Raw genomic sequence first — 8,130 nt, 5'->3', positions numbered from 1 at the left:
ATAACAAATTAAATACATATTAGTCATTTTTATTTAATTCTGAATTCATTTAAAATCATTCAATTATTACAACTGCATGCATGTAAGGAGTGCCAATAGGGATGATAAATTTCCTAAGTTTAGAAAAATTTCTAGCTAGGTTTTACGCATAACTTGCTTGCTTATTAAGGAGAAATATTAGGGCTGACATTAAAGGTAGTTATTGTCTATCAAACATATCGAAATTACTTTGATTAACTGTAATTAGTTTCTCATTATTATGCTCTATCGTCATAATTTGATTTCTCAAACACAGTCAAATTGCTACTTTTGACCGCCTCCTTTTTAATTAATCTGCCTTGCATCAACAATAATTTTCATGTTTTGCTCTAGATATATCATAAGATCCACATTTTCCCATTTTGAGATGGATCTAAAGCAAGTCTTTCGAAATTATACTCATACTTTATAAAAATTGACATATCATAAACTTCAACTGAGGGAAGATATAATCTTAATAACTTAGGAAACAAATGCATGCAAAACTCTGAACGGAAGCATTGAACCATTATAACTTATAAGTGATTTATATCAATATCTTAAGATAAAAAAAAATAGAATACAAAAGTAAACAAATGTTCTGTAAACTATTAAAACTAGGAAAGTAAACAATCCGAGTAGTTGACGGAATCTAAAGTTCCCAAGTTGCTACAGAGCCTTACAAGGAGTTGAGTCCGACTGAAATCTAAAGAGATCTCCTCCCAGAAAAGATTTATTTGCGTCCTTTACATCCAGTCTATCTTTCCAGACTCTCTCCCTGTACGTAATTACAAGGAAGAAAATAACAAAGCAGAAATTAGACACTCAGAGGTACACATTAAATTAAAACTGAATTGTTTTTATTAATTACTTGGTGAAAGCTGTATGTATTAACTTTATACAAATCGTATGAGACTAAAAAATTCAAATATAATCATGCACTAAAATGAAACTGAAAATTAGAGCTTTAATTCATAATAAGATAGGAAAACAAATTAAATTGAGGAGAATCATACCATTTGTAATTAGATAAGGAGTTGGGACCGAAACTGGAGGAATAAATTAAATCAATAAATATGCCCAACCAACTATCGTCTTGTATTTGCGCATTTGAAAAACAGACTACTTGTTGTGGCCCCCACTTGGTCATTATCATCATTCATACAAACGAATGATAATTTTGTATTCCGCACTGTGATTTTTGCGCGGTGTTTGCTTTCGAAATCTTGAAATTCGACAGGAAGGGCGATCAGCTTCCATGTCTCTTTGTGCATGTTGAATGCAAGTATTCCCTGTTGCGTGAACCCATGCATGGACCCGTGCACAAAAACTGCCCCATCACGATGCCAATCGCCTGGAAAGCGGATGTCTTGATTTATATCATTGTACTTGTGCCATTTCCAAGCTCGTGAGTCGAATACCTCACAATGAAGGTGCAAGTACCTGCCACTATGTGGTAACGAGAATCGCACAATTTTGAATTCCTGGCATTCCTGCCCTGATAGATTGGCAACTATTGCAGTAGCTGCTGTCTCAAATCTGTTGCATAGTAACTGTACTCAGATTATGCACTTGAGTATATAGTAAAAAACGGTTGCAATATGCAAATAAAAGTAGTAAAAGAGTTACATACTAATATGTATTAATAGATCGAATAACATTTGAAATGGCTCTATAAAATGAACAGTCTAAATTTTAAAAATAAACTCATGTTTATATAAATAGGATCAAGTATTGGAGAAAGCCAGGCTGGTATTGCTGACTAACCTTTGAAAATAATATCCCCATAATTAACGTTGTAATAATTACAAAAGTATAAGCTGGCTGGTATCTTAATTTTTGAAACAAAGCTTAGCTATTACCTGTAGAATAATTTATTAAAGAGAAGTTTACTAAACCAGAACTTCTCTATAGCCCATACTTTTTGTTTATTTCCTTATTTAGGTTCATAACTAATTGTCTTTATTTGAAATAATATTTCTATTATTTCCTTATGTATAACTGTAGGTAATTAGCTCCTGATATTATTGATTAAAAAACAATAAATAAAGAAGGGTTAAATATTTCAAACTAAAAATCTACCTCCAACTTCCATTGAATTTTTTATTTTTTTTATCTTCAAGCCCGTAGGCATTCTTTCGTCCAGCCAAACGTTTATATCAATAAATTACAGAGTTGTTCTAAATAAGCTTCTCTGTACCAGAACCCGGTACATCTTTACTATACTCCTCTTTAGAAAACTTACAAAAAGTATATTTCATACCATACCAGTAAACAAATCAGAGAACCCCGTACCAGTAGGCACATCTGAGTACTTTTCCATTGAAAGTAACAATTTCTATATAGAAGCAAACACGTTTCCATAGATATGGTCCAATATTATTCAAATTCAAGGCATGAATACTTTTATTTTATAAACGATTTACTACCTTTTTAAATAAAATATCCTTTCCAGTCTAATATATATTCAATCTAGAGTGTTCTAATTAAGAATATTATTGATTTGTTATCATATATTAAGTAATTTATTTTTAAAATGTTACATGTTGTACATATGCAGATCAGCGAATGACATACCCAGATGCATATTTTTGAAACAGTTTCTACACATGAAAATTAAATGATTTCTTAGATAAATTTGGTCAAAATGGAAAAATGCACGAATTTATTTGTGGAACTAGATAGGAGTTTTTGAAATTTAGTCTTTAATTGACATGATGTGTCTACTTTTATGTAATTTTCAGTCGCATATGCATAAGCGGGCTGTATATAAGGAATTTAAGTCATATTATTAATTAAATCACCATAAACAACGCATATCATATGCGCATAATTAAAATCTAGATGTGCATACCTGATCTTTGGATTTGGTATTGCCCGGCACTGTCCCGTGGCTGGTTTGCATACATAATATCGTTTGTTGAGGTACCTGCCACAAACACAGTAAATAAGGCGCGACATTGAGATACAGCCTCGACAGTTGTGTATCTTTGTCTTAAAATTTATAAATTGTCGAAAACTTCACATCTTGAAGGATTGTCTTCTGTGCATTTCATAGCAAATCGATCCGGCAGAAAGGAATAATTGCTTCCATTGTGAATCAAGTACCCACATAGATGCTTAGATTGGCGTGATTTGACATATGGAATACTCACCAGTTTGTTAAACTTATGGTTGATCTCGAGACAAACTGAGAGATCATCGGGATGCAAATGGGTTAGTATTTCAACGATAGCATCATCTGGTAATACTATATATGTCGATCGGTAACGGGGTGCTTGTAATCATTATTAGGAACTTAGGTTTGATTAATCTGTGAGAAACAAGCAAAAAGAGCTCAGGTTTTTATGGCTGAGTTCAATGGTTTATATATACAATTTGAGGCGGTATGGATTTTTATTATTTTGAGCAATTTTTAAAAAGGGGCAACTATTTTGGACGCTGACTTTCTAATTTTGAGGTGAGTAGAAAGTTTTTAGATTACCCTTAATTAATACTCCTTGCGTCTTTTTTTTCTTCTTCCATATTTGGACAATAACTCCCGTTTTTTCTAATATCAGCAATAAACCTCAATTCGTATTAATTAATCAGGATCAAAATAGCAAGTATAATTCATTCGGAACCTTATATTGGAATTTAAATCCAGTGCAATTACTTACCGAGTAGAATGAAGATCTGAATCGTCTGATTCAATCTTGTACGAATCTCAAAACAGACCCGATATATTCTATATAACCAACCAATTAATTATAGCTCGATATGCATTAGCGGGCTTTACAACCTAGATCTGCCTTTGCTGAAATTGCGTAGAGGGATGCCGTACTTGTATCCACTCTTGCCCCTTCTCCCTCCTACGATTATAATACAACCTAGAACGCCCAAAAGCCCAAACCATGTTTGACCGCAAAAAGGAAACGCAGTCCATATTTCTGTCAGTTTTTGGGCCGAGTACTTTCCAGCCCGTATTTCTAGTGCAATAGAATTGATAGCTGGTACAGGCCGCAAGCTTGAAATTTTGAATCCAAAATCAATTATCACCGTGCAAAGCTCCTCTCCAACTGAAGAACTGCTTTCTGACAAGCTGCCAATTTCGCCAATGTTCTCTGTTGAAAAATGCTGGTTAAGAGATGAAATCTAGGCTTTAAAATTTTCACCTGAACAAACCAATTATGGGCAACTTAGCCTGTTGGAACGACTTTCTACAAACATGATGTTTGTCTGTTCAAATTCAGTTAAGGATGCTAAGGTTGACTGAATTACAAAAAAAGGTATAGCAATAGCATGATATTGGTTTCACAACTTCTTTCCGTAATTCAGTGTGTTTGTAGGTAAATATTTTAATAGAGCAGTTTTGTCTTCATGCAGCACACGGACTATAGAATCAAAACAGCCCTGTATATCTTCATAGGTCGATGGGACTGGTGGGGCATAAACTCAAGCAAGCCAAAGTACCTATTGGAGTAAATAGTTTGTGCACTGCATGAAGTCACAATTTCTTTGTTAAAATCTTTACCCATGTTTGTATGTGTTTCGAAAAAGAGGCACTACTAAATCTGTCATCAGTTGGACAAATAAACCGCATGCATTTTAGTGAAAATGCTCTTAACTCATTAGAGCTTAGAGAATACATGATTAGCTGTGAAGTTGTGATAATCTTGTGAAATAGAATAGGAATTATTGACAAGCAAGCTTTTTTTTCTTTGTAGGGTTTTAGTTTGAAAGGTATATATTGAGAATAAAACATATCTCTCCTTCTTATTAAGGAGCTTAATGTTTAGATTCTGCAAGGGTCCTGTTTTTTTTTTCGGAATGATGCTCAACCGTTGAATTTTCAGATCGCACATAGATGAAAATTTCAAATTATGAGCTTCAACACTTAAGTATGCACTGGTTGCGCCACATATGATCCCAGTGCTGCGCCGCAAATGATCTCAGTGCCCGTAGACTGCGCGCCGCACCCGTGGAACGCGCCTCTGAACCACGCACGGCACCTGCGGACCGAGTCTGTGCACCGCGCATCCTTTTTCTTTTTTTCTGCTGAAGGCAGGATTCGAACTCAGTTGGGTTCTGTTGGTGCCAAAATTTTTACCACTACACTAGAGTTCACATGTATTATCTTGTAGATAAATATAATATTTAACTATTTTTCACTTCAAATTTGATTTAATTTATCTCTCTCCTCCTTATTAAGGAGCTTAATAATTTTTACTACATAATTTGCTCCCGTTGCTATGCACGGCCACGATTACTAGTTTAAGTAACGCTTATAACAACGGATGGTTAGCAACTATCAAATAAAATGAAAAGTTAAATTTTGTATATATAATTTGAGTCATTGATTAATCATTTATAAACTTTGACCCGTTATTATTTTTTAAATCCTCAATGGATATTTTGGCTATATAATTAAGAGATGAGATCACTTGACGATGATTATTCTTTCTCACCATTTTAACAATGATTTTTACGAAAAAAAAATTGTAAATTGAAAAGTTATGTATAGGTATGTTATTTGACATGCAGATACCATAACTATCAAAATTTCTTCAATTTTAATATTGTTTGATGGTATATTAAGGGAGTAGAACTAGGGTGTTCTTAAGCTCACCAAAGTGTTTGGTGAGCTTAACTCCAAAACCCATTAAATCGGTTTTAAATGATGAATCCGAACTGTTGGAACCCGCCTATTTTACGTGTGATGCGTCTACATGTGAATTTTTAAACATTCGAATTAGTTTAGTATAAAGTCAATCGGTCAAAATTGGAAGGTTAATAAATTAATTTTAGTGCATTCATTTTTTGAACGTTTTTTGACCACTAGACTTTATACTAAATTAATTTGAATGTTTAAAATTTTCACATGTAGACTCATCACTCGTAAGGTAGGCGGATTTCAACGGTTCGGATTCGTTATTTGAAATAGATTTGATGGGTTTTGGAGTTAAGCTCACCAAACACTTTGGTGAGCTTAAGCACACTCTAGTTCTACTCATATAAGGCGCGGTTAGTTTTGAGTTGTTGAAATTTTACGTCACTTAACGGGTAATATCGTTCTGATGGATTATATAAACATGTCTATAATATTGAATTTAAAAATTTTAAGTTTTATTTGAATATTTTTGAAAGATTCATTGTCAAGAGTGTCTATAATATTGGATTTGTTTTTAGTGATCCCTTATTTTTGGTAGTTAGATAACGGTCTTCTCATTTGTCGAATAAGTTTGTTTTCTGTTAATTTTTCAATAGATTAAACGATAAATCTCTCTTGAAATAATTTTACATCTCATGAATGATATTAAGCCTGAATTTTTTTTGTGAAACCTCATTTGAAAACGGGAATAATGTAGAATTTTAATTATGTTAGCGCTACTTCTTGTACCATGCTTTAAAAAAAGAAGAAGAAGATAAATTAACGCTACTTGCCTGATACAATCAATACATGAAGCTTGATTCCATCTAATTGTAGAGACTCAATTTTGAATTTTTTTTTATTCAATTTTAAGTGAGCTCGTACAGATTTTTTTTCGCTCATATCTGAAAAGTTAAATTTCATAAAAAAAAATTAAATTCCGTGAGACCTATAAGGCTATAACAATAGTCACTTGGCACGGTACGATATCTACTTTGGTACTGGTACCAGATCGTTCAGATCTTGACTTCATATTTGCTAAATATATATAACTTGCATGTGTTAATCAGTTAATGTAATAGACACCTACTGTTGATTCCATGTTTAAATATATACAAACTACAATTTAAGAAAGATCCCCAGGAAGCATAGCATTATTTAAAGCAGCAGCATTCATAATTGAGAAGCATGTTACCTAAGTTGAGGATTTTGAGCTAAAACTTGAAGACAACAAATCAGATTTCAGAGGCAATATCTATATCTCCATGCTGGAAGCAGATCATAGATCTTTAATTAGGATATCTTCCCAGAAGCTTCCTAACATTTCATTAGAAGCAATCTACTGTTTCCACAATTTTAGCATGAGAAATTTTCTCATGTACCCTGCAAAAACCCAAAATACCATAATTTAAATCTAATAAAAAAAGTTGTCAAAAAAGAAATTTTCTTATGTACCCTTCGTCTCTTTCTACTTGATTAAAAAATAATGCCAAAGCTGCTCCTATGAACGTACACTTTTTCTGCTGAATATTGACAAATTTGTGGTCATTTTAGCGCATTTTTAAACCGGTCGTCTTTCAAAAGCAAAACAAAGAAGTACCAAAAACTATTACTTCAAGTGTTATGGGACGCTATTTTTTTATTTTATAGGGTGTTCTGACGCATTTTGAGGTTAATAAAGAAATGAATTCATCGATGGATTTTAGCTCTTATGCATGACCCACTACCTAGTAAAAGAAATGCAGTTGCTACCTAATCTCAAAGACAGCTAATCTTTTAATTGGTTATTAGTGCATGGCTTTCTCAATCAAGGCGTATATAATAAGCAGCTAGATTCTCTAATCATACAATGCATGTATGTTATTTTATAGTACTACTGACTCAACAATATTATAACAAATGAGTTGTATGTCAGATCTTGTCCATCAATTGCAAGCTAATCTTCTAAAATATTGTTAGGAAAAATAAATGTAAGAATGTCCTTAAGATACTGTAAGGATCTAATGGAATTAACCATTGTTTTTTACTGCAAAGTGGCACACATGTACATGTTCACAAATTCTACTTTTCTTGGTATAAATAAAAAGAATTAGTTAATATCTGTCTGCCTTTTAAGGAAATGGAGAGGTCCAATTCTGTTAGTTCAAATTAGAAATCTCAGCAACCAAATAGGCAATATTGATGTTTGAAATATTATATGTAGCTTATATATAGAGGTTGCCTAAGATCAAAGTGGTAGTTCCTGAGCTTTGGTGCTACCAATTCGTTTTTCAATTTTTAAAGTTCAAAACGTCGATCCGAACCGTTCAAGTTGTTCTCCATATTAAATTGTGCTTGGAGACCAAATTTTATATTTTTTTTGAATTTTTTTACTATTTATTAAGCCACTTTGAAAACAGCTGATCCAACGGTGGCTTCTGATTTTACTGTTTTGTTAAGCCACCGTTGGATCAGCAAGTTTCAAAGTGGCTTAATAAATAGTA

General features: G+C 32.9%; 1 pseudogene across 1 annotated transcript; it reads right to left on the bottom strand.

The window, feature by feature from the left end:
- Positions 1-1,157: 1,157 nt before the first annotated feature.
- On the bottom strand, positions 1,158-4,535 carry LOC144567708 (uncharacterized; annotated as a pseudogene). Its single transcript, XR_013515484.1, has 4 exons — positions 4,532-4,535; positions 3,810-4,121; positions 2,873-3,295; positions 1,158-1,557 (listed from the first exon to the last, which is right to left on the bottom strand). The product of XR_013515484.1 is annotated as an uncharacterized LOC144567708 (transcript).
- Positions 4,536-8,130: the final 3,595 nt, after the last annotated feature.

The sequence above is a fragment of the Carex rostrata genome, chromosome 16 (assembly GCF_964058835.1).
Source record: "Carex rostrata chromosome 16, lpCarRost1.2, whole genome shotgun sequence".
NCBI lineage: Eukaryota > Viridiplantae > Streptophyta > Magnoliopsida > Poales > Cyperaceae > Carex > Carex rostrata.
This window is presented reverse-complemented; position numbering and strand designations above follow the sequence as displayed.